The sequence below is a fragment of the Choloepus didactylus genome, chromosome 26 (assembly GCF_015220235.1).
Source record: "Choloepus didactylus isolate mChoDid1 chromosome 26, mChoDid1.pri, whole genome shotgun sequence".
Taxonomy (NCBI): domain Eukaryota; kingdom Metazoa; phylum Chordata; class Mammalia; order Pilosa; family Megalonychidae; genus Choloepus; species Choloepus didactylus.
This window is the reverse complement of record NC_051332.1, coordinates 2576494-2599983: the sequence shown is the minus strand read 5'-3', so window position 1 is coordinate 2599983 and position 23490 is coordinate 2576494. Positions and strand designations below refer to the sequence as shown.

Below are 23490 nucleotides of genomic sequence, written 5' to 3'. Positions count from 1 at the left end.
AGAAACTTGTTCCATAAACTTGTTCCTACCATACCCACCAGAAATTAACAAACCCTAGTCATTCCAGGGCATTCCCAGAATGTCAAATTTACTCAAAATAACTTACCTGTTCTTATTAGGTTATTGTTCCCCCTTTACTAATTGCTGTCATTAAGTCTCCTACATTCTACTCTATAAACAATTTGTTTTATATTTCTCAATGTTCACATTAGTGGTAGCATATATTTCTCTTTTTGTGCCTGGCTTATTTCCCTCAGCTTCATGTCTTCAAGGTTCATCCATGTTGTCATATGACTCATGACACTGTTGTTTCTTACTGCCATGTGGTATTCCATCATGTGTATATACCACATTTTATTTATCCACTCATTTGTTGAAGGACATTTGGGTTGTTTCCGTCTCTTGGCAATTGTGAAAATGCTGCTATGAACATTGGTATGCAGATATCTGTTCACATGACTGCTTTCAGATCTTGCAGGTACACAACAAGAAGTTCAATTGCTGGATTGAGCAGTAATTCTATATCTAGTTTTCTGAGGAACTGCCAGACTGTTTTCCAGAGTAGCTGAACCATTATACAGTCCCACAAACAATGAATAAGAATTGCAATTTCTCCACATCCTCTCCAGCATTTGTAGGTGCCTGTTTGTTTAATGGCAGCCCTTCTAATTGTGTGTGAGATGGTATCTCATTATGATCTTATTTTGCATCTCTGATAGCTAGTGAAACTGAACATTTTTTCATGTGTTTCTTTTTTTCCACCCTTTCACTTTCAAATTCTTTGTGTCCCCATGTCTAAGATGAGTCTCTTGTATACAATATTTGACAGTTCATATTTTTTGATCAATTCTGCCAATCTATATCTTTTAATTGGGGAGTTTAATCCATTTACATTCAACATTATTACTATGAAGACATTTCTTGAATCAGCCATCCTCTCCTTTGGATTGTGTTGTCAGATATATTTTTTCCCTCTCACACTTAATGTACCCATAGTGAATCTCTTTACACTGAACCTTTCTCCATCTCTCTCTCTCCTTTCTTCGTTTCTCTGTCAGTAATATATCAAGTAGGGCAAGTCTCTTCTTAACAAATTCTGTCAACATTTTTTTGTCTGTCAGAAGTTTAAGCTTTCCCTCAAATTTGAAGGAGAGCTTTTCTGGGTAAAGAATTTTTGTTTGGCAATTTTTCTCTCTCAGAATTTTCAATATGTCATGCCACTGCCTTCTCACCTCCATGATACCCACTGAGTGGTCACTAGTTAGTCTTATGCTGTTTCCTTTGTAAGTGGTGAATTGCTTTTCTCTTGCTGCTTTCAGAACTTGCTCTCTCTCTTCAGTAATTAACAATCTGATCAGAATATGTCTGGGAGTGTGTTTATTTGGATTTATTCTGTTTGGAACTTGTTGGGCATTTATGATTTGTGTATTTATGTTGTTTAGAAGGTTTGGGAAGTTTACCCCCAAAATTTCTTTGAATACTCTTTCCAGAACTTTACCTTCTCTTCCCCTTCTGGAAAACCAATGACTCTTATATTTGAATGTTTTATATTATTTATCATATCCCTGAGGTCCATTTCAAATTTTTCAATTTTTTACACATTCTTTCTTTGTTCTTTCACTTTCCATTCTGTCTTTTTTGAAGTCACTGATTTGCTGTTCAGCTTCCTCTAGTCTCACGCTGTGAGCATCCAGAATCTTTTTAAATTGGTCAACAGTTTCTTTTATTTCCATAAGATAGTCTATTTTTAATTTACTCTTGCAATTTCTTCTTTATGTTCTTCTAGGGTCTTCTTCAGGTCCTTTATATCCTGTGCCATGCTCTCATTGTTTGTCTTTAGTTCTTTGTTAATTGCTCCAATTACTGTTTCTCCTCTGATCTTTTGATTTGGGTGTTTGGGTTTGGGTTATCCATATCATCTGCTTCATATGCTTTAAATTTTTTTGTTCTTTTTTGGCCTCTTGGCATTTGCTTAACTTGATAGGGTTATTTTAGGATATGTAGTCTCATGCAAACACTCATCCCTAATTTGTCATATCTACAGCTTTGTGGCATACCCTTTCTCTAACTAATCAGCATGTGGCCTCTGTGAGCCACCTCTTCCCCTCAAGCTAGTTTTCCCCAACTTTCTCTTTGTGGTGAGTGGGGGTCTGAATTTTATGGGAGTCCAATTTATGCACCAAGTTTGCATGTGTAGTTGGTGCTGCCCACCCTGAATGTGGGGCATGTGTCTGAGTGGTTAGGGATGGAGGGCAGGTTTAATTGTCAAACTTCCAAAGTGTTCCTTTAGATTTAAAGCTGTTGTAAGAGTCTAAACATTCAGTTGAGTCTCTCCACAGTTTATCTCTGCTGCTGACCCAGAAGTTCTTGGTATTGGTGTATGGTCCCTGGGACTTCTGAGTGGGTCCCTCTTCCAAGCCATGCCCTCCCAGGACCTCTGCTGAGGGAAGATTGTGCTATATCACAAGTGAGCACCATTCCCCAAGGGAAGTCCTGGGCCACAGGGCCATGTAGGTGTTTTCCCAGCCTGTTGAAAGGATGGCTGTATGTGGCATGTTAATTTCCTCATTTTTGCATGCATCTGCCTTCCTAGCTCTGGGATAGCTAGCTGCAGGTGTGCAAAAGCCTATCATCCATGCCAGATATTGTGGCATGTTCACATGTTGCTTGAAACATTTCCCATTGTGTCATATTGTTTGGTGCAGCTCTGGGCTGTAGTTCTGGCACTGAACAGTTTTCCAAGCCTGCTGGCAAGATGGCTATATAGGGTGTGATTATTTTCCCCTTTTTGCTAACTCTGCCTTCTTAGCTCTGAGACAATTAGCAGTGGGTGCCTGAAAAGCTATTGTTCACACCAGATATTGATGCATACCCACAGGTTTTGGGTATGCAGTTCCCACCACACTTCACCGTGAAGTTCTTGCTGCCATATATGTAGCTATTTTTGAGTTTTTAAAACTAGTCCAACTCCAAATGCCAACCCCCGTTTCTTGAGACTGCAGCATGGCTGCTGGTTATCCAGCAGGCTCCCTCACTTGTTTTAGAATTCAGAGTCCCAGTTTTACCAAGTGCATGGACCCTGTGGATTTCAAAGACCTTGTCCAGCTGGTGCATCACTGAAACCGGTATTCTGGGTCACTTCTTGTCTTTTATCTAGTATTTTTCATGGAGATATTTTTGCCCTGTCTCTCCTAACTGCCAGGTTCCAAAAGCCTCCCTGGACTGGCTTTTATAAATGGAATTCATTAGGTTACAAATTTACAGTTCTAAGGCTACCAAAGTGTCCAAACTAAAGCATCAAAAAGAGGATACCTTTACCAAAGAAAGATAGATGGTATCCAGAACACCCCTGTCAGCTGGAAAGGCCCATGGCTGGAGTCTGCTCTTTCTTTTCTCCTTGGTTCTGGTTTCAAAATAGCTTTGTCCAAAATGTCTCTGGGCTTCTTTCTTGTAGTTTCTCTCTCTCAACTCCTATGCATCCTTGCTTGCTCTCCCAGGGCATTTCTCTCTAAGCATCTGGGGGTGCTCTCTTACATCTTTGGTACAAACTCTATGCTTCATCTCTCATTTTGGCATCTTTGAATAGACTTTTATTTGCATCTCCAACAACTCAAGTTTCTGTGTCTGTGTGGGATCTTACCTATCTAAAGGACTCTGGTGATCTAATTAAGACATACCCTGAATGGATGTGGTCACACCTCTAGGGAAAGAAAAACAATCAAAAATCTCACCCAACAAGACTGGATTAAAGATTGTGGCTCCTCTTGGGTCCAAAACAGTTTTAATCTTGCACAATATCCAAATCCACTATGGAAAGTTCTGAAAATCAGTGTCAAGGGGGTTGAGAAAGTGGTCTTTCCAGAACCCCAAGGAGTTGAACCAAGATTATTTACAGCAAGTGCATACAAAAGGCTGTGGAAGGATAGAGCAGGAATGGAGTGAGGATGCAGAGGGCATGGATAGGCCTTGGAGGACTTATGCTAGAACATAAATGAAAAATACATAAATCTGAGAATTTGCACAATATTTATGTGCATGAGAAGACCAAAATCCACATGCAGTATGAGTTAGAGATACCTATTTTTTTACTATTCTAACTTGCATTTATTTCATTAATAAAGCTAAATTTTTTCTTTTTCCATTTCCCATTTGTATTTTTTCTTCTAGTAATCTTTTCTTTATATCATTACCCCATTTTTCTATTACAGATTATCATTTTTCCCTCATTGATTTAAAAGAACACTTTAGGCCTCTGCTGCCTCTGCTGTCACCTTCTCCACCAAAGCCATTCACTGCTGTGTGGAGAGAGTGAGGCAGGGCTGCTGGGGCCACCAGGGAGCCTGACTCAGTGAATGAGGATAAGACAATTGAGCTCATGTTGCCAGAGTGTATTTCTGGCATTTTGTTGAAGAAAGCTGGAAACAGAAAGAATCTTGGAAGATGCTTTGCTGCTGTCTTTTCTCAGACTAGTCTGAAAGCAAATACACCCATTCATTCTGGAATGGTGGATCTGAAGTACAAAATATTTTCCAGATAATGGAACATCATCTGTGATCATCTCCAGAAAGAGGCCATCAGATGGAAACTATCAAAAAGAAAAAAGACTTGTTTATTAAATATTTTGACCAGTGCTCTGAATCAGATCAAGGGAAATTTGTGGAACATTTTATTTCATGAATGTGTCACTATCAGTATGGACATATTAACTCTTACCTGAAGCCCATGTTGCACCAGGACTTTATTACTGCTTTGCCAGAACAAAGCTTAGATCACATAGCAGAAAACATTCTTTCCTACCTGGATTCCAGGTCTCTGTGTGCAGCAGAGCTGGTTTGTAAAGAATAGCCATGAGTGCTCTCAGAAGGAATACTTTGGAAGAAGATGATTGAATGAATTATACACACAGAGCCTCTATGGAAGGGTCTTTCAGAAAAAACAGGGTGGGATCAGTACCTGTTTAAAAACAGACTCACAGATGGCCCTCCCAGTTCATTTTGTAGGCCATTATACTCAAAGATTATCCAGGATATAGAGACTATAGAATCTAACTGGTGGTGTGGATGACACAACTTACAGAGGATTCGGTGCCACTCTGAAAATAGTAAAGGTGTCTACTGTTTGGTGATGAAAACATTATCAGTGGCCTATGAGATAATTCTACTAAGATTTGGGATAAAACCAGCTTGGAATGTTTGAAACTGTTAATGGGACACACAGGCTCTGTCCTTTGTCTCCAGTATGATGAACATGTCATTGTAACTGGCTCTTCAGTCTCTACAGTAAGAGTCTGGGATGTGAACACAGGTGAAGTTCTGAATACACTGATCCACCACAATGAGGCTGTATTGCACTTACACTTTAGCAATGGACTCATGGTGACCTGTTCCAAGGACCACTTCATCTCCATGTGGGACATGGCTTCTGCCACTGATATCACTTTATGCCATGTCCTGGTTGGCCACAACACTACTGTCAATGTGGTAGACTTTGATGATAAGTACATCATATGTGCCTCTGGTGACAGAACCATCAAAGTAGGAGGTATGAGTACCTGTGAATTTGTTTGTACTCTGAATGGGCACAAGTAAGACATTGCCTACCTCCTGTACAGGGATTGGGTAATTGTTAGTGGATCATCAGATAATACCATTAGGCTATGGGATATTGAATGTGGCACGTGTTCAAGAGTCCAAGAGGGACATGAAGAATTGGTCCACTGCTTCCACTTTGATAATGAGAGGATTGTCAGCAGGGTCTATTATGGGAAAATTAGTTTGGAACTTGCAAACTGCTCTTGACCCCTCCAAACCAGCAAGCAATTTGTGTTTGTGCATGTTGATGGAACATTCTGGTCATGTGTTTCAGCTTCAGTTTGATGACTTTCAAAACATCAGCAGCTCCCATGACACTATTTTGATTTGGGATTTCTTAAATGTGCCTCCCAGTTCCCAGAATGAGATGCACTCTCCCTCCAAAACATACACTTACACCTCCAGATAACAGTCTGCACTTTTACCCACTTCAGGGATTCCTAGTCTTGAACTACTGGCTACATGGCTACCAAATGCCTAAGAGAGTTCATTCACAGCTGAGTTAAGAAGCTGTAGTTGGTTCTAGATGCTGGGTAGATGCAAAGCAGCCTAATTCTTCAAGTGAGATACCTATTTTTGAATCATGAAGAGATTGAAAGTCTTTGAGTACCATGGGATAGTTAACACATGAAACACAATGATTTTTATGTTATTATTTATAAGATATCTGTAGTCACATTTTCATTATTAGCAACATAATCCATAGCCTTCTTATATATGAGTTTAGGAGATGATGGCCTTCCCCTGTTTCTCTTAGAGTAGACTATATGTTTCTCTTGGTTGAAATGGGGGGGTATTTCCAGGTGAAGGATTGGGTATATGTGATAAGACAAGTTTTGATTCTTATGGTTTCTTGCCCCATCCTCAGCTTGGATGCTTAGTGCTTGGACAGAGAGTGAAAACCCAGAGGAAGATAGTTGGTGGCAGAACTACTGACAATGAAACCAGTGGTGAGTAGGGAATTGCTATTTCTACTGAAATTTAACCCTTTCCAAGATATGCAGATTTCCCATACAGGTCTGGCACATTCTAAGTGCACTCATGGGATACCCACATATTTGAGATCCACTGTGTATAACCAGGACTCTGCTATAATTATGGTCACCAAGGGAGTGGGTAAGAAATAATCTTCTCTCCACCATTTGCAATAATCTGTACAGCCTCTATTAAAGCTGTGTATTCACAAAAGAGATATGAGAGGATTTATTTTCTTCATACATCCTATGACCCAGTGTGGAAATAATTCACTCATTCACTATTTTAGTGGTAGTGCTGTGCTTAGGATTGTGGTGAATATAAGGGATAGAGATGAGAAATTGCACAACTTAGTCCAATAGGGAGGCAGATGGTTCATCAGGTGAGCTCAATGAGACCAGTGTTATGAATGCTGGGATCAGGACTATGCCATGTTCAGGAGAGCACAAAAGGACAGTAAAGGCAATGAAAAGGAATGTATTTATTTTGTCCAATACTTCTTACAGTTTTGAGAGAATATTTTCACATTTTGAAAAGATGTTTGAAATTATCATTACCATCTTGTCCCCAGTTAACCATTTTCTCTCTTTTAAAAAATGCAAACAACTTTGTAAGTGGAAGCAATGTACAGGTAATATTGTTTCCTTATTTTAAGTTGTGCACACAGCAGGGGTATTGTATGTATTGTAAAATTTTAGGACCAGTGAAAATATTTGAAGAACTGTCAAGAGAACAGAACAAATAAGTCTATTTGTCACTGAATAGAATCAAGATGAGTAGACAAGAGACACAATGTAAGCCCCAGTTTGGAGGTCCAGGTAATTATTAAGTATGGGAAGGCTTCTACCATAGGAAGAGTCACCCTAGAACTGTCCTTTAGTATAGTAGTCTCCAAGGACCCTGGTTTTTCCTACTAAACAGCTTACCCTCATATCTCATAATAAAAACCTGAGTTTTTAAGAGCTGAAAGAGGACTAATACTGTTCTGAATTTCTGTATAAAGACTGTACACTTCTCAAGAATTATGTACTTTGCTTCAGTTATATCTTCCATTTTAATGAATAGATTTATCATTTTTATTTAAGTGTTGATTACATAGGAATCATCAGCTCACTGGATTTTTCAAAACTTGTTGCATTTTTTTTTTAAATTCAGTTTTATTGAAATATATTCACAAACCATACAGTCATCCATGGTATACAATCAACTGTTCACAGTATGATCATATAGTTATGCGTTCATCACCACAATCTATTTCTGAACATTTTCCTTACATCAGAAAGAATCAGAATAAGAATAAAAAATAAAAGTGAAAAGAGAATACCCAAACCATCCCCCCATCCCACCCTATTTGTCATTTAGTTTTTACTCCCATTTTTCTACTGATTTTTTTTCAATTTTTTAACTTTGTTTATCAAAAAATTAAAAACAAACAGGCAAACAACAACCAAAAAAAACCCCACAACATTTCAAACAAAGCAATGGATTAAGGAAAACAAATAACCTAAAATAACTACTTTGCTTCCAATATGTTCCTACCATACCCCAAGAAAATTAATAAACCATGTCCAAACAGAGGAGTAAGAAAAACAAATAATCTAAAATAACTACATTGCTTCCAACATGTTCCTACCATACCCCAAGAAAATTAACAACCCCTAAGAAAACAAAGGAATAAGAGAAAAAAAAAACCTAAATAAACTCTATTGCTTCCAACATGATCTTACTATATCCAAGAAAGTTTACAAACCATAATCATTCCTGAGCATTCCCATAACATTGAGATTACCCTCCATAGTTTATCTGTTCTTATTAGATTATCATTCCCCCTCCACTAATTGGTATCTCTAGGTTCCCTACATTCTACAGTATAAAACGTTGTACATTTTTCACAGAATTCACATTAGTGGTAACATACAATATCTCTCTTTTTGTGCCTGGCTTATTTTGCTCAGCATAATGTCTTTTTTTTTTTTTAATCTTCATTTTATTGAGATATATTCATATACCACGCAGTCATACAAAACAAATCGTACTTTCGATTGTTCACAGTACCATTACATAGTTGTACATTCATCACCCAAATCAATCCCTGACACCTTCATTAGCACACACACAAGAATAACAAGAATAATAATTAGAGTGAAAAAGAGCAATTGAAGTAAAAAAGAACACTGGGTACCTTTGTCTGTTTGTTTCCTTCGCCTATTTTTCTACTCATCCATCCATAAACTGGACGAAGTGGAGTGTGGTCCTTATGGGTTTCCCAATCCCCTTGTCACCCCTCATAAGCTACATTTTTATACAACTGTCTTCGAGATTCGTGGGTTCTGGGTTGTAGTTTGATAGTTTCAGGTATCCACCACCAGCTACCCCAATTCTTTAGAACCTAAAAAGGGTTGTCTAAAGTGTGTGTAAGAGTGCCCACCAGAGTGACCTCTCGGCTCCTTTTGGATTCTCTCTGCCACTGAAGCTTATTTCATTTCCTTTCACATCCCCCTTTTGGTCAAGAAGATGTTCTCCGTCCCACGATGCCAGGTCTACATTCCTCCCCAGGAGTCATATTCCACGTTGCCAGGGAGATTCACTCCCCTGGGTGTCTGATCCCACGTAGGGGGGAGGGCAGTGATTTCACCTTTCAAGTTGGCTTAGCTAGAGAGACAGGGCCACATCTGAGCAACACAGAGGCATTCGGGAGGAGGCTCTTAGGCACAACCATAGGGAGGCCTAGCCTCTCCTTTGCAGCAACCGTCTTCCCAAGGGTAAAACCTGTGGTAGAGGGCCCAACCCATCAAACCACCAGTCCCCTATGTCTGTGGTCATGTTAGCAACCATGGAGGTGGGGTAGGCGAATACCCCTGCATTCTCCACAGGCTCCTCAAGGGGGCACTACATCTTTTTTTTTCCTTGTTTATTTTTTTTTTAACTTTCCCTTCTTTTTTAAATCAACTGTATGAAAAAAAAGTTAAAAAGAAAACAAACATACAATAAAAGAACATTTCAAAGAGACCATAACAAGGGCGTAAGAAAAAGACAACTAACCTAAGATAACTGCTTAACTTCCAACATGTTCCTACTTTACCCCAAGAAAGTTACCTAATATAGCAACATTTCTGTGAACTTGCTCCTACTATATCCATCAGAAATTAACAGACCGTAGTCATTCCTGGGCATCCCCAGAACGTTAAATAGCTTATCTGTTGTTCTTGGATTATTGTTCCCCCTTCCTTAATTGCTCTCTATTGCTAGTTCCCCTACATTCTACATTATACGCCATTTGTTTTACATTTTTCAAAGTTCACATTAGTGGTAGCATATAATATTTCTCTTTTTGTGTCTGGCTTATTTCGCTTAGCATTATGTCCTCAAGGTTCATCCATGTTGTCATATGTTTCACGAGATCGTTCCTTCTTACTGCCGCGTAGTATTCCATCGTGTGTATATACCACATTTTATTTATCCACTCATCTGTTGAAGGACATTTGGGTTGTTTCCATCTTTTGGCAATTGTGAATAATGCTGCTGTGAACATTGGCGTGCAGATATCTGTTCATGTCACTGCTTTCCGATCTTCCGGGTATATACCGAGAAGTGCAATCGCTGGATCGAATGGTAGCTCTATATCTAGTTTTCTAAGGAACTGCCAGACTGACTTCCAGAGTGGCTGAACCATTATACAGTCCCACCAACAATGAATAAGAGTTCCAATTTCTCCACATCCCCTCCAGCATTTGTAGTTTCCTCTATGTTTAATGGCAGCCATTCTAACCGGTGTTAGATGGTATCTCATTGTGGTCTTAATTTGCATCTCTCTAATAGCTAGTGAAGCTGAACATTTTTTCATGTGTTTCTTGGCCATTTGTATTTCCTCTTCAGAGAACTGTCTTTTCATATCTTTTTCCCATTTTATAATTGGGCTGACTGTACTATTGTCATTGAGTTGTAGGATTTCTTTATATATGCAAGATATCAGTCTTTTGTCAGATACATGGTTTCCAAAAATTTTTTCCCATTGAGTTGGCTGCCTCTTTACCTTTTTGAGAAATTCCTTTGAGGTGCAGAAACTTCTAAGCTTGAGGAGTTCCCATTTATCTATTTTCTCTTTTGTTGCTTGTGCTTTGGGTGTAAAGTCTAGGAAGTGGCCGCCTAATACAAGGTCTTGAAGATGTTTTCCTACATTATCTTCTAGGAGTTTTATGGTACTTTCTTTTATATTGAGATCTTTGGTCCATTTTGAGTTAATTTTTGTGTAGGGGTGAGGTAGGGGTCCTCTTTCATTCTTTTGGATATGGATATCCAACTCTCCCAGCCCCATTTGTTGAAAAGACCATTATGGCTCAGTTCAGTGACTTTGGGGGCCTTATCAAAGATCAGTCGGCCATAGATCTGAGGGTCTGTCTCCGAATTCTCAATTCGATTCCATTGATCTATGTGTCTATCTTTGTGCCAGTACCATGCTGTTTTGGCAACTGTGGCTTTATAATAAGCTTCAAAGTCAGGGAGTGTAAGTCCTCCCACTTCGTTTTTCTTTTTTAGAGTGTCTTTAGCAATTCGAGGCATCTTCCCTTTCCAAATAAATTTGATAACTAGCTTTTCCAAGTCTGCAAAGTAGGTTGTTGGAATTTTGATTGGGATTGCATTGAATCTGTAGATGAGTTTGGGTAGAATTGACATCTTAATGACATTTAGTCTTCCTATCCATGAACATGGAATATTTTTCCATCTTTTAAGGTCCCCTTCTATTTCTTTTAGTAGAGTTATGTAGTTTTCTTTGTATAGGTCTTTTACATCTTTGGTTAAGCTGATTCCTAGGTACTTGATTTTTTTAGTTGCTATTGAAAATGGTATCTTTTTCTTGAGTGTCTCTTCAGTTTGTTCATTTCTAGCATATAGAAACATTACTGACTTATGTGCATTAACCTTGTATCCCGCTACTTTGCTAAATTTGTTTATTAGCTCTAGTAGCTGTATCGTCGATTTCTCAGGGTTTTCTAGATATAAGATCATATCATCTGCAAACAATGACAGTTTTACTTCTTCTTTTCCAATTTGGATGCCTTTTATTTCTTTGTCTTGCTGGATTGCCCTGGCTAGCACTTCCAGCACAATGTTGAATAACAGTGGTGATAGCGGGCATCCTTGTCTTGTTCCTGATCTTAGAGGGAAGGCTTTCAGTCTCTCACCATTGAGTACTATGCTGGCTGTGGGTTTTTCATATATGCTCTTTATCATGTTGAGGAAGTTTCCTTCAATTCCTACCTTTTGAAGTGTTTTTATCAAAAAGGGATGTTGGATTTTGTCAAATGCTTTTTTCAGCATCTATTGAGATGATCAATTGATTTTTCCCTTTTGACTTGTTAATGTGTTGTAATACATTGATTGATTTCTTATGTTGAACCATCCTTGCATGCCTGGAATGAACCCCACTTGGTCATGGTGTATGATTTTTTTAATGTGTCTTTGGATTCGATTTGCAAGTATTTTGTTGAGGATTTTTGCATCTATATTCATTAGGGAGATTGGCCGGTAGTTTTCCTTTTTTGTAACATCTTTTCCTGGTTTTGGTATTAGATTGATGTTAGCTTCATAAAATGAGTTAGGTAGTGTTCCATTTTCTTCAATGTTTTGAAAGAGTTTGAGTAAGATTGGTGTCAGTTCTTTCTGGAAAGTTTGGTAGAATTCCCCTGTGAAGCCATCTGGCCCTGGGCATTTATTTGTGGGAAGATTTTTGATGACTGATTGGATCTCTTTGCTTGTGATGGGTTGGTTGAGGTCTTCTATTTCTTCTCTGGTCAGTCTAGGTTGTTCATATGTTTCCAGGAAATTGTCCATTTCCTCTACATTATCCAGTTTGTTGCCATACAATTGTTCATAGTATCCTCTTATAATTTTTTTAATTTCTTCAGGATCTGCAGTTATGTCACCTTTTTCATTCATTATTTTGTTTATATGGGTCTTCTCTCTTTTTGATTTTGTCAGTCTAGCTAGGGGCTTGTCAATCTTGTTGATCTTCTCAAAGAACCAACTTTTGGTGATATTTATCCTCTCTATTGTTTTTTTGTTCTCTATGTCATTTATTTCTGCTTTAATCCTTGTTATTTCTTTTCTTGTACTTGGTTTAGGATTGGTTTGCTGTTCATTTTCTAGCTTCTTCAGTTGATCCAGTAGTTCTTTGATTTTGCCTCTTTCTTCCTTTTTAATATATGCGTTTAGTGCTATAAATTTCCCCCTTAGCACTGCTTTTGCTGCATCCCATAGGTTTTGGTATGTTGTGTTCTCATTTTCATTCGTCTCTATATATTTAGCAATTTCTCTTGCTATTTCTTCTTTAACCCACTGATTGTTTAGGAGTGTGTTGTTTAACCTCCAGGTATTTGTGAATTTTCTAAGTCTCTGATGGTTATTGACTTCTAATTGTATTCCATTGTGGTCAGAGAATGTGCTTTGAATAATTTCAATCTTTTTAAATTTATTGAGGCTTGTTTTATGTCCCAGCATATGATCTATTCTGGAGAAAGTTCCATGAGCACTAGAAAAGTATGTGTATCCTGGTGATTTGGGATGTAATGTCCTGTATATGTCTGTTAAATCTAATTCATTTATCAGATTGTTTAGGTTTTCAATTTCCTTATTGGTCTTCTGTCTGGTTGATCTATCTATAGGAGAGAGTGATGTGTTGAAGTCTCCCACAATTATTGTGGAAACATCAATTGCTTCCTTTAGTTTTGCCAGTGTTTCTCTCATGTATTTTGTGGCACCTTGATTGGGTGCATAGACATTTACGATTGTTATTTCTTCTTGCTGAATTGCCCCTTTTATTAGTATGTAGTGGCCTTCTTTGTCTCTCAAAACATCCCTGCATTTGAAGTCTATTTTATCTGAGATTAATATTGCTACAGCTGCTTTCTTTTGGCTGTAGCTTGCATGAAATATTTTTTTCCCATCCTTTCACTTTCAGTTTCTTTGTGTCCCTGTGTCTAAGATGAGTCTCTTGTATGCAACATATTGATGGTTCATTTTTTTTGATCCATTCTGCGAATCTATATCTTTTAATTGGGGAGTTTAATCCATTTACATTCAACGTTATAACCGTGAAGGCATTTCTTGAATCAGCCATCTTATCCTTTGGTTTATGTTTGTCATATTTTTCCCCTCTGTCTATTAATATCCTTTATTGTACCCATACCGAATCTCTTTAGTACTGAACCTTTCTCCAAGTCTCTCTGTCCTTTCTTTGTTTCTCTGTCTGTAGGGCTCCCTTGAGTATCTCCAGTAGGGCAGGTCTCTTGTTAGCAAATTCTCTCAGCATTTGTTTGTCTGTGAAAAATTTAAGCTCTCCCTCAAATTTAAAGGAGAGCTTTGCTGGATAAAGTATTCTTGGCTGGAAATTTTTCTCACTCAGAATTTTAAATATATCGTGCCACTGCCTTCTTGCCTCCATGGTGGCTGCTGAGTAGTCACTACTTAGTCTTATGCTGTTTCCTTTGTATGTGGTGAATTGCTTTTCTCTTGCTGCTTTCAGAACTTGTTCCTTCTCTTCTGTGTTTGATAGTGTGATCAGTATATGTCTCGGAGTGGGTTTATTTGGATTTATTCTATTTGGAGTTCGCTGAGCATTTATGATTTGTGTATTTATGTTGTTTAGAAGATTTGGGAAGTTTTCCCCAACAATTTCTTTGAATACTCTTCCTAGACCTTTACCCTTTTCTTCCCCTTCTGGGACACCAATGAGTCTTATATTTGGACGTTTCATATTATCTATCATATCCCTGAGGTCCATTTCGATTTTTTCAATTTTTTTCCCCATTCTTTCTTTTATGCTTTCATTTTCCATTCTGTCATCTTCCAGGTCACTGATTCGTTGTTCAACTTCCTCTAGTCTTGTACTATGAGTGTCCAGAATCTTTTTAATTTGGTCAACAGTTTCTTTAATTTCCATAAGATCATCCATTTTTTTATTTAGTCTTGCAATGTCTTCTTTATGCTCTTCTAGGGTCTTCTTGATTTCCTTTATCTCCCGTACTATGGTCTCATTGTTCATCTTTAGTTCTTTGAGTAGCTGCTCTAGGTGCTGTGTCTCTTCTGGTCTTTTGATTTGGGTGCTTGGGCTTGGGTTATCCATATCGTCTGGTTTTTTCATATGCTTTATAATTTTCTGTTGTTTTTGGCCTCGTGGCATTTGCTGAACTTGATAGGGTTCTTTTAGGATTTGTAGACCAATTGAAGTCCTTATCTCTAATTTATCAGATCTACAGCTTCGTGGAGTACACTTTCTCTAACTAACCAGCAGGTGGCGTCCACGAGCCACCTGTTCTCCACAAGCCAGTTCTCCCCTGCTTAGCCTTTTTGGTGAGTGGGGGAGTGAGTCTTGTGGGGTTCAGTTGGTGTACCAAGCTTGCGTGTGTAGTTGGTGTTGCCTGTCCTGTATATGGGGCGTGTTTCTGGGCAGTCAGGGAGGGGGGGGGTGGCTCTAACAATCAAATCTCCCTGGTGATCCTAGAGTTTTAAAGCTGTTGCAATAGTCTAATCCTTCAGTTCAGTCCTGCCACAGTTTGTCTCTGCCACTGACCCACATGTCCTTGGTATTGGTGTATGGCTCCTGAGATTTGCAAGTGGGCCCCTCTTCCAGGCCGTGCACCCCCTGGTCCTCTGTTGAGGGATGACTGTGCTATGTCACAGGTGAGTGCCGTCCCCTCAGGGCAGTTCTGAGCTGCTGGGCTGTGTAGGGAGGCTCCCAGTCTGCTGAAATGATGGCTGAATGGGGCTTTGTTAATTCACACTGCTCTACCTTCCCAACTCTGGGACAATCAGCTGAGGTTGCAGGGAAGGCTAATGTCCACACCCAGTTTTGTGGTGTGTGTCTGTTATTTGAAGCACTTCCGTCACACTGGGTTGTCTGGGGCAGTTCTGGGCTATGGGGCTGGCGATGGGCAGGAGTGTTTCCTGTCCACCAGGATGATGGCTGTGAGCAGACACCCCCCTTTTCTTGGGAAGTTGTGGTGTTTAGTGAATTTTCTCAGCCACTGGATTATTGCGTTTTGTCTCAGAGCTCTCCTAGTTCTGCTCTTGACTTGACCTGCCCAAATAGCAAGTCTTTGAAGCTTTCTGTATTGGGCTTCTTAGAGTAATTGTTTTAGAAAAAGAAAAAAGGATTAAAAAAAAAAACAAAAAAAAAAAAACGGGTCCTCCTCAGAGATCTAATGGGTTATTGAAATGCTAAGAGACAAAGCAACCAGGGCCATTAAGGAAAGGTCCACAGGGCAGAGAGATCAGCTTTTCTTCAGGATTTGCATATGCGCCTCAGGGCCCTTCCCCTTTCTATGTTCACCAGAACTCCAAAAATCCTCCGCTTTTATTTTGGAGTTTTTCGTGTTGTTTTTTTTTCTATGCCTGTCTCCTCTCTGCTGGGCTGGCTGCTCTCAGATTCTCTGGTGTCTGGTCTCAGTCTATCTATGGTTGGAGTTTGAATCAGTAGAATGAGTTTCCGATAAGGGCTGCCACTGCAGTTCTGCCTTCTCCTTCCTGGAGCTGACAGCCCCTCCTCCCCCTGGACTGAGCCTGGCAGGGAGGGGCGCGGGTCCCCTGGCCGCAAAAACTTACAGATTTCGCTGATCTCAGCAGTTCCACGTTTTCATGAGTGTTGTATGAAGTATGCCCAAAGTCAGATTGCTCTGTGGTGTCCAGTCCACGCAGTTCTTGGCTTTCTACCTAGTTTCCTGGAGGAGTAACTAAAACATACCGCTCACCAGTCTGCCATCTTCTGTTGCATTTTGTTAAACAATTTCCTAGTCAGGGAAACTGAGGTCAATGCAGATGCCTCAAATTGGTGAAGTTGGATTTTAAATATATATATCTGAGTGCACATCAGGTACTACATAATTGTGAAGTGCTAAAACAATACATGAAAAGTTGTTGATTACTCCAAGACCCTAGGGAGAGAGGGTTGCCATGTGGAGCCAGTAAGAAACATGAACAGCCCTGGTTCTATGTGGGCAGCAAACAGCTGAGCAAAAGGGACCCTTGGTATTGTGCTTTTATATGGGCCAAAATTGTAAGTTAGTAGATTTTCCACAGGAGTCAGTGATTGGTTAGTTTAAAGCAAAAACCTGTAAAAAGGGAAGGGTACTCAGGAACCCAGGTTTGTTGGGATGATTACCTTACAATTTGGGACCACCTGTGTGTTCTGGGTTATGCATGTCACTGATGAGGCAGATGACCAAAGATTTAGGTTTGAAACCTGGGGAGTTATGTCTGCAGAGATGGAAAATTCTTAGCTAGCTCAAAGGTCAGTGTTGAGGCAAGTGTCTTGGCCAAAATACGATGGATTCTGAGGCATAACACAAAATATCCCTTATCATGAGTCTGTGGATTTATTTGAATTTGATGAAAGAGATTTAGTTATGAATTCTCAAGAGAAAGTTTTATGATCACCATCTGGAAGTTATTATTATCAGACTTTTTGGAAATTTTCAGGTTATATCATTCCACATGTTATGCAATATTGCCTTATGGTGAAGTTTTATGTATTCAGAGTGTATATGTCTCTGTGAGTGTATCCAATAGATGTTGGGTAAGCAGTAAGAATGATCTAACTGGAATCCCAAACACAGTTTGAGCATTTTGTACACAACCACCACCCTTCCTCAGGGCTCTCATTTCATCCAATGTACTCTGGATATTGGTAGGGATGGCATTGACTGAACCAAATGCCTATGTCATTTTAGGAATCAGTGACCTTCAATGATGTAGCAATCAACTTTACCAAGGAAGAGTGGGCCATGCTGGATATGAACCAGAGAAAGATGTTCAGAGATGTTATGCTGGAGAATATCAATCATCTGGTGTTCATGGGTGAGTTTCTCAAAATATTCTATCTATATACAGCTATCTATCTATCTATTTATCCATCCATCCATCTATTTAATCTTGCATCAAGTTGTTCAAGTATCTAGATAGTGGCCCTATGTGCCACACTGATCTCTACTCTGATTCTTTCATAACTCTTATGGGTACTTAAAGGAAACTTTGTATTTTGTTTATTCCTTATCTCTTATGTGTCCCACCCATGGCATGTGATTTTCTGCTCTAAAATTTCAGGTCTTTCTTGCTGCTCAATCTCCAACATTAATAACAATGTGAGATTGCAATAAATTTTATTTCTATGGACAAAATAAACATTCTCTAGATAATTAGTATCCACTAGGGACTGTAGTGAAGTTTTGGCACACAGAAAGCATACTATTTTCCACATGGTACATAGATTGTTTTGGTTGTGCTTATGTTTATTGGATGCTTTTATAAAATATACTTCAACCATTTTGGAATCATAATTTCTCCTGGTATGAAAATATTGAGGATACTGTAGTCCATGAATTTAAGCATGGGCATCAATATATCCTTAGTGTTTTTGACTGAAGGTCAAGAATCATGATTTGCAGGAAAAGGATTTTCAATACTGTATGTAAATTATACTTCCTTGTGCTGTTTATAAGTGCTTACTTTCTGTTCCTCATAGTTTGCCCTGGACTTGATGATCATGAATTTATATCACTATAGATCTCAAAATCTATGCTTCTGTTTCTCATAAACAGGGTATCAGGTCTGCATATCAGAAGTGCTTTCACTGTCAGAACAAGGGGAACTGTGGAGAGAAGGATTAAGGTTTCTCCAAGTACAGAGTCCAGGTGAGTTCTAAGACACTGTGCTTCACTATGAGGAGGAGCATTGTCACTGAATGAGCAGGTCCTTAGAAGTATCAAAGGAAGATTTCCTGAACTGAATGATATTCTCTGAAATGTAGGCTATGAATCTGGGGGAAAATCTCCTCAAATATGTAATTTTTCCATACATGTATCAATTTCTATTCAAGAATCCATCTGTGATTGTCTTTCACTTAGGGAAAGGATATTTGCATACTTACAGGAGTTAAATCTTCACATAATGGCCTGTGTTCTGGTCCTCCTGTTTGAGGATTTTCCCTCTCTTTACCACTGAATATCCCATCTTCTTATCTTATTTTCCCTTACTTTAATTCTGAAAATATTTTATTTGTCAATTTCCAGAAAAGTGCTTCTACCTCCTTAATTTTACATTGTTATCCAATCTAAATGACAATATTTGAAAAATAATCACATGATAATTGAGGGTTTTCAAATATTTCATTCTGCTTATGCCACTCTATAATGCTTTTAAAATTGTTCCAGGCAGGGAAAATGACTATCATAAAGAAGAAATGATAACCATGCAACATATCTCTGAGAAGGACACATCTGCTAACCAGACAAATGTAAGTTTCATGACTGTGAGCATCTGTCTCCCAATTAGAGATAGGATTGAATAATTTAGGAGATCATCACAATTACCTGAGTGATTATAGATGGTATTACTCACTCTCCCATCAAAAGTTGTGGATAGTTTCAATTTAGCAAAAAATTAACCTGAGCTCAAAACCATAACCTGAAGTCTTATAAGAGGACAGTTGCAAAAATATTGTTCATATACCTATTCTTTGAAACATAATGAAGTTTTCAAAATTAATTAGATAGCTCTGCCGTTGAGATGATACAAAAGAGAAGTTCTGTGCATACAAGAATGTAGTACCGAATGTACATGGAACTATTATAATGAAGGATAACTGGAGACTCTCTGAATGATTAGACTACAGAATTCTGTTAATAAATATATGTGGACACATCATTAACAGTCTCTCTTGTCATTTATACCAGCAGATTTCTCACACTGAAGAGGATCCCCTTGAAAGTAATGATTTGGGAGAATATTTCACTCACTGCACAATGACTGACATGGGAAAGAAATCCAATGTAAACAAACAATTTCAAAATGTTCTCAATTATCATTCACTCATTGGTCAAAATAAGAAAACTCAAACTGGATGTAAATCATATAATTGTCATCTATGTGGAAAAGTCTTCAGAAGTAATTCTGGCCTTAGACAACTTGAGAAAATACACACTGGAGAAAAGCCATATGGCTACCATCTATGTGGAAAAGACTTCACTGGTAGTTCTACCCTCAGACAACATGAAAGAATTCACACTGTAGAGGATCCATATGTCTGCCATCTATGTGGGAATTCTTTCAGTCAAAGTTTTAACCTTAGGCAACATGAAAGAATTCACAATGTGGAGAAACTATATGCCTGCCATGTATGTGGGAAAGACTTCACTGATAGTTCTACACTCAGACAGCATGAGAGAACTCACACTGGGGAGAAACCATATGTCTGCAATATGTGTGGGAAATCCTTCAGTCATTGTGGTACCCTTAGGCAACATGAAAGAATTCACACTGGAGAGAAACCTAATATCTGCAATATATGTGGGAAATCCTTCAGTCATTGCGGTAACCTTAGGCGACATGAAAGAATTCACACTGGGGAGAAACCCAATATCTGCAATGTATGTGGGAAATCCTTCAATTGTTGTGATACCCTTAGGCGACATGAAAGAATTCACAATGGGGAGAAACCATATGTCTGCAGTATGTGTGGGAAAGCCTTCAGTCATTGTGGTACCCTTAGGCAACATGAAAGAATTCACACTGGAGAGAAACCATATGTCTGCAGTATGTGTGGGAAATCCTTCAGTCATTGTGGTACCCTTAGACAACATAAAAGAATTCACACTGGAGAGAAACCCAATATCTGCAATATATGTGGGAAATCCTTCAGTGATTGTGGTAACCTTAGGCAACATGAAAGAATTCACACTGGAGAGAAACCCAATATCTGCAATATATGTGGGAAATCCTTCAGTAATTGTGGTAACCTCAGGCAACATGAAAGAATTCACACTGGAGAGAGACCCAATATCTGCAAAATATGTGGGAAATCCTTTACTCGTTGTGGTAACCTTAGGCGACATGAAAGAATTCACACTGGGGAGAAACCCAATGTCTGCAATACACATGGGAAATCCTTCAGTCTTTGTGGTACCCTTAGGTGACATGAAAGAGTTCACACTGCAGAGCAACTACATGTCTGCCATCTGTGCAGGAAATCCTTCTATGTACATGATAAACTTAGGCAACATGAAAAAACTCACAATGGGGAGAAATCATAAATTGGCCATCCATGTGGGAAATACTTCCAACTTCATGGAAAACTTAGGCAACATGAGAGAACACACACTGGGGAGAAACTATAAGTCTGCCATCTATGTGGGAAATCCTTCCATTTATGTGATAAACTTAGGTTACATGAAAGAACTCACAGTGAGAAGAAACTATACACCTGCCAGTTATGTGGTAAATGTTTTACTGATAGTCTCAGATGACATAAGGTAAGTAAAACTGGGGAGGAAACATTTCACCCATCTAAGTTGGAAAACCTTTAGACATTATTCTGCTATTGGACATCAGAGAACTCATTAAATATGTTTTGCTTATGGAAGAGACTTCAGCCACAGCTCTAACATATAAACTAAAAGAATTCACACAGGAGAGTAATAAATATCTCTCAATGTAATAAATGGGTAAATGCTTTTATTTACAATCTATCTTTACATAATCTCATTTTACTATTTTAGTATGAACTCAAAGTCTAATTATGTATAATAAACTTCAGCTTATCTCCATCCTTCAGTATACAAGTATAGCTCAGAGTAGGAATACCTCCTAAACCATAAAAATGGACAGAAATATCCTTACTATGAGAAGAATATTCTAGGAGAACAAGAGATAATATTTGATGGAGTGGCTACTCAATGAAAAAATGTGAGAAATTCTTTACTTACAAAGCAATGTGTAGAATATATGTGAAGTTTCACATTGTATAATACATTCTATGTATATGTAGAATGAAGAAAAGTCTTTGGTGCTTTCAATTTACCCATTAATGTTAAATTTCTCATATTGAGGGAATGTCAACACTAAAATCAAGGTGAAAAAGTGTTCAGCTGGAGTTCACACCAGGAATATCAGACTGGGAAAAATAACTATCAAGAATACTTTACAACAAAATTCAGACATGAATTCAGGGTTTTCCCTTTTGACATATTAATGAAAAATAAATTAAAATGTAGGATTGTGAGGTGATCTGGAACTACTGAATGCAGACTTTTGTAATGAGTTGTAGGCAGGGAAATCAGAGTTCTTTTCAAGATTAGTACATGTACATAATTATGAGGTAAAAACTGGCTGAAAATTCTAATTTTCAACTTCTATTTTTTCATACAACTCTAAACATAACTATGATGACTAGGTTATATCAGAAAACATCTTTAAATGTTAATGACAAATGTACAACCAAAGATGATCTGTCATAATTCTTATATACTGTTATGTACAGAGCAATAATGAATAGAACATAGATAAATAAACAGATAACTTGGAAGTCATTTCTGGTGATACAGACATTTTCCCTTTTAAATGTTTTTATTTGTCTTTCAACTTAAAATGGAAGTAAAATTAAATCTTAGAATAATAAGATTGTAAGTCCTGGGGTATTTGGGGACAGGGGAATGGAAAATCCCCACAATCCTGATCAGGCATTTGCTTATGCCATACATTAAAAATGTGTTGCCGTTATCTGTCTCTGGGATGGTGGCTCAGGAAGTGGTAATGATGGGACACTTTCTGGGTGTTTGGGCAGTTCTGGGCATGACTTGTCCCATGACATTTCCCAGTCATGGGCTGTGTTCTGGTTTGCCAATGCTGACACAATGCAAAATACAAGAAATGGATTGGCTCTTATAAAGTGGGTTTATTTGGTTACAGTTACTATATTATATTATAGTATTAATATAATACTATATTACAGTATTTCTCAAAGCTGGGACCCAGGACTCTACCATCTACACTGTGGGGATATTATGAGCTCTGAGCCAGGTCTCCAGTCTGGGGGTCCAAACTGGCATCATCCTCCACCTGTATACATGAAATGTGTATGGGTTGCAAGGTGGTCCCCATGCCTCCAACCAACTACACTGTGGGAATATGGGACCAGAGCTGGGCCCCAGGCTCTACCTGCCTACACCACAGATATATGGTATGTGAGCCAGGCCCCAGCTTCCACCCATTTACACTGTAGAATTGGGCTCTGACTCAGGCCCAGCCTCCACTAGTCTCCACACAGGTATATGGGCTCCAATGCAGTCTCTGGTCTCCATGCATCTACACTGTGGGGATATTTGCTCTGAGCCATACCCCAGCCTCCACCTGTCTACCCTACAATTATATGGGCTCCAAGATCTGCCCCATCCTCTACATGTCTACACTACAAGTATATGGGATCCAAGCTATACCCCAGCTTCTACCACTCTACACAACAGGTATATGGATTCTGACTCCACCTGTCTCCACTGTGGGGTTATGTGCTCTGAGCTGGGCACCAAAATCCACCCATCTATACTTTGGGTATATGGGCTCCAAGGTGTTCCACAGTCTCCACCTGTCTACTACACAGGTATATGGTCTCCAATCTGGCCCAAACCACCACCTCTCTGCATTGCAGGAATATGGTCTCTGAGCTGGACCCCAGCCTCTACCTATCCAGACCACAGACATATGGGCTCCAAACTGGGACCCAGCCTCCACCAGTCTATTCCATAGGTGTATGGGCTCTGAGCCTGTCCCCAGCCTCCACACATGTACACTGTGGGAATATGGCCTCTCAGCTGGGTCCCAGCCTCCACTTGTCCACTCCAGAAATATGTGGCTCCAAGTTGGGCACCAGCCTCCACCCATATACACTGTGGGAATATGTGTTCTGAGCCTGGCCCTAGTCTCCAGCCAACTACCTCAGACATATATGGGTTCCAAGATGGGTTGACATATCCACCAGTCTACACTGTGGGATATGGGCTTTGAGCTGAGCCCCAGTCTCCACCCTTCTACACTGTGGGGCTATGGGTTCTGAGCTGGGAACAAGCCTCAACCTGTCTAAACTGTGAGGATATGTGCTCTG

General features: G+C 39.1%; 2 pseudogenes; both read left to right on the top strand.

The window, feature by feature from the left end:
• The first annotated feature begins 4394 nt into the window (after positions 1 to 4394).
• Positions 4395 to 17340, top strand: LOC119520836 (annotated as a pseudogene).
• Positions 17341 to 17363: 23 nt separating this feature from the next.
• On the top strand, positions 17364 to 20647 carry LOC119520685 (annotated as a pseudogene).
• The last annotated feature ends 2843 nt before the right edge of the window (positions 20648 to 23490 follow it).